This window comes from Pteropus vampyrus, unplaced genomic scaffold (genome assembly GCF_000151845.1).
Source record: "Pteropus vampyrus isolate Shadow unplaced genomic scaffold, Pvam_2.0 Scaffold75, whole genome shotgun sequence".
Lineage (NCBI taxonomy): Eukaryota > Metazoa > Chordata > Mammalia > Chiroptera > Pteropodidae > Pteropus > Pteropus vampyrus.
The window spans coordinates 4,026,033-4,034,469 of record NW_011888856.1 but is presented as its reverse complement, the minus strand read 5'-3'; the positions used below and the strand labels follow the sequence as shown (position 1 = coordinate 4,034,469).

The 8,437-nt window shown below is 46.5% G+C and overlaps 1 protein-coding gene and 1 non-coding gene across 2 annotated transcripts in view; one reads left to right on the top strand and one right to left on the bottom strand.

Annotated features, from left to right (window-relative positions):
- Positions 1-8,437, top strand: part of ELMO1 (engulfment and cell motility 1) — a 495,575-nt gene that overhangs the window by 416,190 nt on the left and 70,948 nt on the right. The gene's annotated exons all lie outside the window — the stretch shown is intronic.
- Positions 5,005-5,123, bottom strand: LOC111741288. Its single transcript, XR_002780949.1, has one exon. It is a non-coding gene; the product is annotated as a 5S ribosomal RNA (ribosomal RNA).

Below are 8,437 nucleotides of genomic sequence, written 5' to 3'. Positions count from 1 at the left end.
GGCATTAGGACTTCAACCTATTTTGAGGGAGAACCACAATTCAGCCCCCAGCAGGCACTAAGGATTTTCTGGATATAGTTCTCCCGGCCTCCAGCACCCTCGATTCTTAGAAACTGCCAGTGAATAAAACAAAGCCTCTCAACATTCATAATGGCAGAAATGTCCTTGTGCTTGAATGAATCGGAAATTGATCCCCTGGGAGAATCCCTTAATTGAGGCAAGGCCGTGTTCGCCAAGAAAAGATGCCGCGGTGGAAGGAACGATCATGTTTTGAGTGCTCGCTCTGTACTTAGTCCTGTGCTGAGCACAGCACACCACTTTGACTTTTTATTTATCTTCCCCAAAATTCTAATAGGTATCTCTATTATTTTATATAGTTTAATTTGCGAGTAACAGAAAACATGCAACTGTTAGTTACCTTTAACAAGAAGAAATAGTGATTGGCTCGTATAACCGGAAGCTAGAAATAATGGAGACTTCAGGGCTGGCTTGATCCAGGGGCTGCAGCTCTGTTTCCCCCACGATGCCCTGGGCTCTCCTTCCTCCGTGTAGCAGCTTTAGTGCTGAGCATTGCACACCACAACATCCGGTGGGAGAAAGAGGGGTCGCTTTGAGACATGATCCCAAAAGGAGCAAGAACATTCACAGAAGCACCCAGACAGCCCTCTGCTTGTATTCGAGTATACGCCCAATTCTGAACCAAATATTGTCAGAAGGGTGAAGGGTATATTCAGACCAATCAGGTCTGCATCTGGGGCGGTGGCATTCACTCGGGCTCAAGGACTACCCAGAGGATAGATGGATACCTGAATAAAATTAGGGTTCTCCTAGAATAGAGAAGGAGGCAATCATTATATAAGCCACTGACAACATCCACCACCAACACAGCAGGCCCAGTGTACATTTGAAATAACTAAGATGCAGGGAAATTAATCACTTCTTTCCAAAATCACGCAGCTTGTGAATGTGAGGCTAATGTTTGGCACCCAGTGTCTGACTTTCTCATCTGTCACGCTACCACCAATCCCTTCTGCCGTGGCTAAGCGCTTCCCACGCCTTCTGGAGTCGTTACGTAGTCTCGGCTTCTTAGAAACTTGGTCTCTACACACCTGACCATGCACCTTGTCAGAAGAGCTCCAAGAGCCTCATAACGTGGTGTGCCTCTGTGAGTGACAACTGCCGTCGAGGCATCGAGGGTTGAGAGGGAATTCTGGGAGAGCCAGTGCTGGAAGGACAGATTCTCCACCTGGACAGACGGCCTCAACAGAACCACCGACTCGTTAGCTTCCCTGTCGTGCTTTCATGCACTCTGATCAAGACATCGGATAGGCTGGCTCTCACTGGTAAGGACACTAACACCTAGAGGAGGGGAGGGAGGGAGAGAGGGAGATGCTCCTTCTAACTTTGCAACGAGACCGCCTTGGGGACCGTTTCAGATGAGACAAGACAACACCTGAATAAGCTCTCAGGGGGAACATGCCGGTGGAGACCATGGTGGTGTTTGTTATGGTTGAGCAGTCACAGGAAATCTCTGCCTTCCTGCTCGCCTGGCATCTCACTCAAGTGATGAGAAATCAAGTGATGAGGAGCGAGTGTCCGCTGCTCAGACCTTGGGGACAGTGTGCGTCTTTGGCTCGAAACCTTGGTTGAACTATCTCTACAAATTTCCTGTATAATTTTTCTGGCCTTTGGCTCTAATGTTCCAGGGGAGCATTGGAAAATCCAAAACTGTTTCAAGAATGTTACCTCTTAGGAGCATCTGTATTGTCAAGGAGGAAAAAAATTATTTTGCCCATTAGTAACCTTTACGCTAATTGTTTCTTTTTTCATCTCCTAATCCTCAAAAGCACGTTTTCATTTCCATTTCAATCATTTCGTTTACTTGCATCCAAAGCAGAAACAATCACAATGTCATTAACTTTTATAATGCCCCAAAGTAAACAGCCCTTAGCCTTACCTAGCCATGCCTGGAGCTTCTTTTTGTCCTTGGAGGGCACTCCCACGAGGTTGGTTTCCCGGTGTGTGCAGGGAGGAGGAGATGCTGTGGATGCTGTCAAGGGGGTATCCTCCCCCCATGCTGTGTTTACAAAGCAAAGGCAAATGTCGCTCACTCCTCAGTCCTGAGCCAATGTTTCAGCAGCCTTGGGGCGCCCCTCCCTCTCCCCCGTCTTGCTTGGGGGAAGGGCTGAATTAAATTTACACACAATAGGCCTGGTTCGTGGATCCCAGGAATGCGACTTGCCTCTGAGTTGTTCCCAGTTCTCCACATCCCTGCCTCTTGCCAGGTTGGCCCAGTCTCTATAAACCCTTACTCTCTCTTCCTGGTGCTCAGATTTCCTCTAGGAGTGAGACCTACCCTCAACTCAGCCCCTTGGCTTGACGCCCACAGGGCTCCCTCCAGCGCCCATACCTATCCAGAGCCCCTGGGATCCTGCCAAGAGAACTAGATCAGCAAATTTCAAACATTTCCACAGCCAAACTGTTTCCTATTAAAGAAAAAAAAAAAAGTTAAGAGGAAGCTCAATAAATAGTGATAATAAAGACGTCAAATACATGGTGACAGGAGACTCAACTTTGGGTGGTGAACACACGGTGCAATATACAGATGATGTGTTGTAGCATCGTACACTTGAAACCTACATAATTTTATTAACCAATGTCACCCCAATAAATTTAATAAAAATGAATAAATAAATAAAAATAATAGAGACAAAAGCAGAAGCAGAACTGTTCTCACTCAAAGGGCAGGAGTCAACCTTGACGTTCTACTCCTCGGTCCTCTAAGATGAATTCCTCCCCTTCTAAACACAGGGTAAAAATCGCAGACCTGAGACTGTGTGGTGGCTGGCCTGGCTGGGACTCTCACCTGCCCCTCCATTCTGTCTCCAGCCCCCCGCCCTCTCTGCCCAGCAGTTGGAGACCTCAGACCTCTCTAAGTTTTTCACGTGTCTGGAAGAGTCGCACGGAAGTGCCCTTTTGCCACAGAGACGGAGCCCTCCCAGGCAGGAGAGCATTGCCCTCGTGCCATGGCCCTAGTGCTGGATCTTTCCTCCAAGGGCTTGTGTTGGCCGGAGGTTTCTCACTGTAGCTACCGAGCTTGGTGCTGGACACTCAGAGATGAATGAAGCACAAAGGAAGGTGCTGACACGTTGACTCAGTAGGCTGAAGAGTTATGGCAAAACTTCATCTGAGAAATACCCAAGAGACCATTGGATGTTTAAGACATAGAGAAAAGAATACGATCTGTTCTCGTCTTTGCTCTGTCTCTGCTCTCTGGGTCATCTCAGCCCACTCTTTCTTCAGCCAACAGAACATATACCCTATAGAACCTTTCAGCTTTGTTTCATTTAGTATCCCCTTACCTCTGTTAGACTAAGCATGGTCAACCCTTTTCTACATCACGAAGACATCCAATTAGTGGAGTATGAATTAGCAACGTTTTTTAATCCATGCATTGCAAGATTTCCGGTTAGACAGAGATAGACCCCTCAATCCTCATATGCTCTCCCCTCCAGCTATGAATCTGGAAGGCACACAAGGGTATTAGGCCCGTTCCTGTTTTTTAGCGCTCATCACCCAATCCTTGAATTGATTTTCATTTGTCGCCCAGTTAACCAGAGCTCTCTCCTTGAGAGAGGAAAAGAAGGAAACTAATACTTATCATGAAGGATGCTGAGCCAAGAACTGTATGGGAACCCTCTGTCATGTGTGGACAGGGGCCATATTTTCTTAAAATGTCTAATAGTGCCTTGCCCGCCTCTTAACACACCCACAGCATTTCATGAATGAGTGAGTGAATGCACAAGGCTTGTTATCTAAAAAGCAGGTCATCTTATATCTCAGCACGTTTGCCACCTGGGCCCATGTAACCTATTATGTACAGTATCTAATTACCCGAAACAGTACCTTATATTATAGAAAGTTTTCTGATTTTCATTCACATTCTTAAAGAGAGACACATATACACAAAAGTCAATAGCACATAAGATTTGCTCAATTACTATTTGATACATAGAGACAGTCATTAAAAGAATTCTGTGAGGTAGATAATCCCATTCCCCTTTTCGTGGGGGTAATTCCACATCTGTCCGAGGTCACCCACCTCAAGTTCTGGATTCGTGCTCATTGGTTACATCTCTGGAGGACCTACTATGCGTTGGATGCGCCATGGATGCTGCCCATGTGTTTGTAATTTCATTCTACAACAACTCTGCGGAGTCTAATCGATGTTACGATTAGGGAACTTATGAAACTGAGGCCTCAAGAAGATAAATGAATTATGTTTAAGGCCACAGCTTCGTGCAGGGCAGGCCCCTTTACCAATAGTGCTCATTATAGCTCAGGCAGCTAGTCCTAGTCCTAGACATTGACCCTCTGGGATGAATCCCACAAAGCCGCCTCACTTGTTCTAAAGGAAGCACTTTTCTTCCCAAATTTGCATTCATCTTTCTTACTATATGATGGTGCTCAATACTGTGAGGTAGCCAAAGTTTCCATCTTATTCAAATTCTGCATTATTTAAGACTAAACGCTTCAGCTACCAAATCGATACTAATGGATCAAGTGTAATAGGAAAGCCAGAAACTCATTTCCATTCTGACCCCTTTCCATGACCGATTAAATGGTGGAGATGGAGATGGAGACAGAGAGAAAGAACAGGAGCCCACATTCTCACCTCGCAGGTGAGTGTGTCTGAAAAGGCCCATCGAACTCGTCTGCCTGGCCGTGTGCGCAGAAGCGGAGGAAGCAGCCTTTCCCGCCCCGGGGACACACCTGACCCCTTCCTGCACTCGCCCGCTTGGAAAACAGCTCAAACGGCAGATAGGACAGGGTTGAAATGATAGACTTTCTCATTGGGAGACGAGAAAAGAATCAGGTTTATCTTTTTATTTATTTTTATTTTTGTTTTTATTATTTTTTTTTAGACGAGGCAACCCTTGGTCGACCTCACAGATTGCAAGGACCTTGTCAGCTTACAATCTCTTATTTATTTATTTTTTTTTACACCTACAGCACCTGGTCTTCCCAGGTGGTCTCCCATCCAAGTACTAACCAGGCCCCACCCTGCTTAGCTTCCGAGATCAGACGGGATCGAGCTTATTCAGGGTAGCATGGCCGTAGACTCAGGTTTATTTTTTTAAACATTCAGTGAGGTGTTTCTAAAAACACAACATTAAAAAATGATATACCTGCGCATGCTCTGTAGAGGATGATTTTATTCCGTCTTAGGGGGTGTTTCGGTTATGGCTTACTCTCGCAGAGAACAGTGCCCATGGAACACAAGAGTGAGTAACAGAGCATGGCGTGTGGCTTGGGAGGCTTCCCACTAAATGCGACTCAGCAAATTAAATGCATAAGTAATTTCAATGATATTAACGAACCTTCAAAGGTTATGAAATTTTAGCTTTAACTTGGGGCGCCTGCACGGAGGTAGGCTTTGAACTCTTTTCATCTTAAAAAGGCACATCCTGAAATATTACAGTATATGCATGTCGAATAAAATTCACTGAGTCTGTAATTCAGAAGCAAAATAGAGCTTTTGAATTCCCCTAACATCGGTCTGCTATTGATATTATTAACAGGACTGCCTCGGGCCCCAAATAACTGAGTTAGAATTTCTAGACACATCTGAGGCCACGGCTACTCCCTGGCCAGTAGCAGATGGCCCGTGGACCGGGGAGTCTCAAAAACCAGGGCAGTTAGTTCAGCTGCCATACAGAGAGAGCAAGCTCAGGGCTGCTCGCAGACCGGCTGTCTGCTTTGGGTTGACCAGTTCTTCTCACATTAGGGATGCTACCTAATGAGCAGCATAATCCCCGAACGTAATGCAGGCCCTCGTGGGGATGCATTATTTCCTCAGGCTACTTGGATGTTATGGAACAGCAGGCTATTTATTCCCTCAGTCACCCCCAAAGGGGAGTGCCAGCCATGCCGATGAACTTCTGCACCTCTATTTTGGGAGTCTCATTGACAAGCACTGGCTCACGTCCAGGGGACTCACTGGGAAGGGGTATTTTTCAAGTGCATTCGGAAGCCAATAGAATAGATTTGGTTGTCACAGACTTTAATATTAAATATTTCGGTCTATATTACCAGCTACTTATGTTGTTCTGCTACAGAGACTTGAAGACATGCCCTCTTTTAAATTCAGCTGATCGAACCTTTCATCGCACATTCTTTCAATAAGTATTCAGACTGGACCATTCAGAGCTGGACCACACTGAACTTGGAGCTGAAGGACTTCAGGGCGCTTAAGAAAGGTTTGGGGAGGGTGATGCTAAAGGCCATGGTATACTCGCCCATAAGAAAGAGTTATATGACAAGTTCCATTGCAACCTAAATTTTCCTACTAGTGCCTTGATACGTATTCACTGTCCTTCAGAAAACTCAGATGTGGGAGGCAGGAAGCCGACAGGAGGTGTGAACCCAGAGCATTAGGAGGATGTGACAGCCCCAACTCTTTCACGCATACAGTGGGGGAGGGCAGAGCTCGGTGGCGTGGCCGCCTCTGGACCTTGGGAAGAGCCCGGCAGGAGCCCAAGCCCCAGCGTGCAGCTCCCAGAAGGCAGTGGGAGAGAGCACGGGCTTAGGCGTCTCCCGTTATCGTCTGCTTGGTTCCCAGTCTGCTGTTTACAGGCCCTGTGACCTCGAGTAAAGCTCTCAACCTCTCTCCACTTTCTTGGCGATGTGGAGATAGCAGGCACAGCGCTTAGCTCCGTCGGTGTCCGGAGAAGGAGGGTGGTCAGTGGCCAGTGTGGCTGCGCTGCTTCTGCTGTCAGTCCCTCCGTCCTCTGTCCGCTGTCCACATCCGAGCTCGTGCTCAGGGGCACACACACGCACACGCGCACTGCACGGCTCTGTGTGTACCACATGGACGGAACATATACATGGGTACATTCTTGCCTTTCCAGAAAGTTCTCTTTCAAGTTCAGGCTGCTACTTTCTTGGAGGAGGCTGTCTGTATCCACGGGCCTCTCCAAACAGCCAGATGCTGCGATGACTGACTCCCTTTTAGGCTGTTGTTAATATTTAGTCAGGACTAGGAATGGGGCTTGGGGTATGAGGGAGGGGTGGCTCATGCCTTTAGAGGCAAGTGTTATTAACCAGGCAGTGGGGACCAAGCAGAGTCTGAAAAAGATGTTGACATTATCTCTTCGTTGTAAGGCGTCACTGCCCCTTGCTGCTTTTCTGGTCAGTACTTCTTGGACGGGGGTAGAAAAAGGTAGCAAAATACACCGTTCTTATCAGATCCTCAACTTTTCAAGTGTAGAACGTGTTTGTGTGTCGCTGAAGCCGTTCCGGCTGCCTTTCTGAGTGTGTTTCCCAGTGGTTCTCTTTGACCGGTTGCACTGAATGATGCTTGAGTCCCGTCGCCTGGGTGGAGAAAGGAAAGCATTGCTGTCGAAGCCCTGGAGTCTGCAGGATGAGAGGTAGAAGATACGTAATGTCCTAAAATAATCCTGTTCTTGAGTAGAAGTGTAGGTGTCAAGAGACAGCCAGCTTTCGGTTTTCTGGGGCAGAAGGAAGACACACTTCTGAATCCTGAGTCAATCCTGAAGCCTCATTTGAACTAAAGGTGCTTATCTTCTTAGTTAAAAGGTGACCAAAAAATGACATTTCTGAATCTTCTTTTCCCTCATTTGCCTTTTGAGATTTTCAGAGATTTACCGACACCCAAGAAAAGTTATAAAGCACTAAGAGGTGAAGTTTGGGTTTCTGAATAACCAGAAGTTGATTGGTATGATTTATTCAGACTGAATTCCAGTCTGGCTTCCCAGAAAAAAATGAGAGACCCGGTCACCTATTTTCTGTGATTCGAACTCCCGAATCTCTCCCTCTTGGGCCTATTACTGTAGCTAAAATGACGGTCCTTAGAAGTAACCAATTTTTTTAAAAATATAAACAGCCCATGGGCCTCTGTCAGTCATTCATATTCTAGTCTGAACTAGTTCCTTCCAGTCTGATTTCTAGAGTTATACTAGTTGTATTGGAGGAAGGGGTTTTGCAAAAGTCAAAATAGTTTGGTACTATCTCCCAAAATTGGGACTGGATGTAGTACCACAGTAGGGAGCTCCCGGTTTGGGGCTACTCGTGTGCTATAAGCCTTCATCTCTACTACTCCAGCCTCAGGCTCTGTGTAATCCTGGTCAACAGTAAGAGGCAGCAGACTGCACTGAAGGAGAGAAGCTGGCATCGCGCTGCTGGGGAATGACAGGGTGCTCATAAACACAGACATCACCTGTTCACTAAGCATTTTATTCACTGCCCTGTGTCTGGCACTGTGATTGGATGTTCTAGTCCTGGGAGCAGGAAGAGATAGCTCTGTTCTCTACTCAAACCACACCCAAAAAGAAATTTGCAAAATCATAACTTGACAATATACATGTGAAAGTTTGTACCCAGCTTCCCCAAAGTTGCACAAATAAAAAGCGGTCAG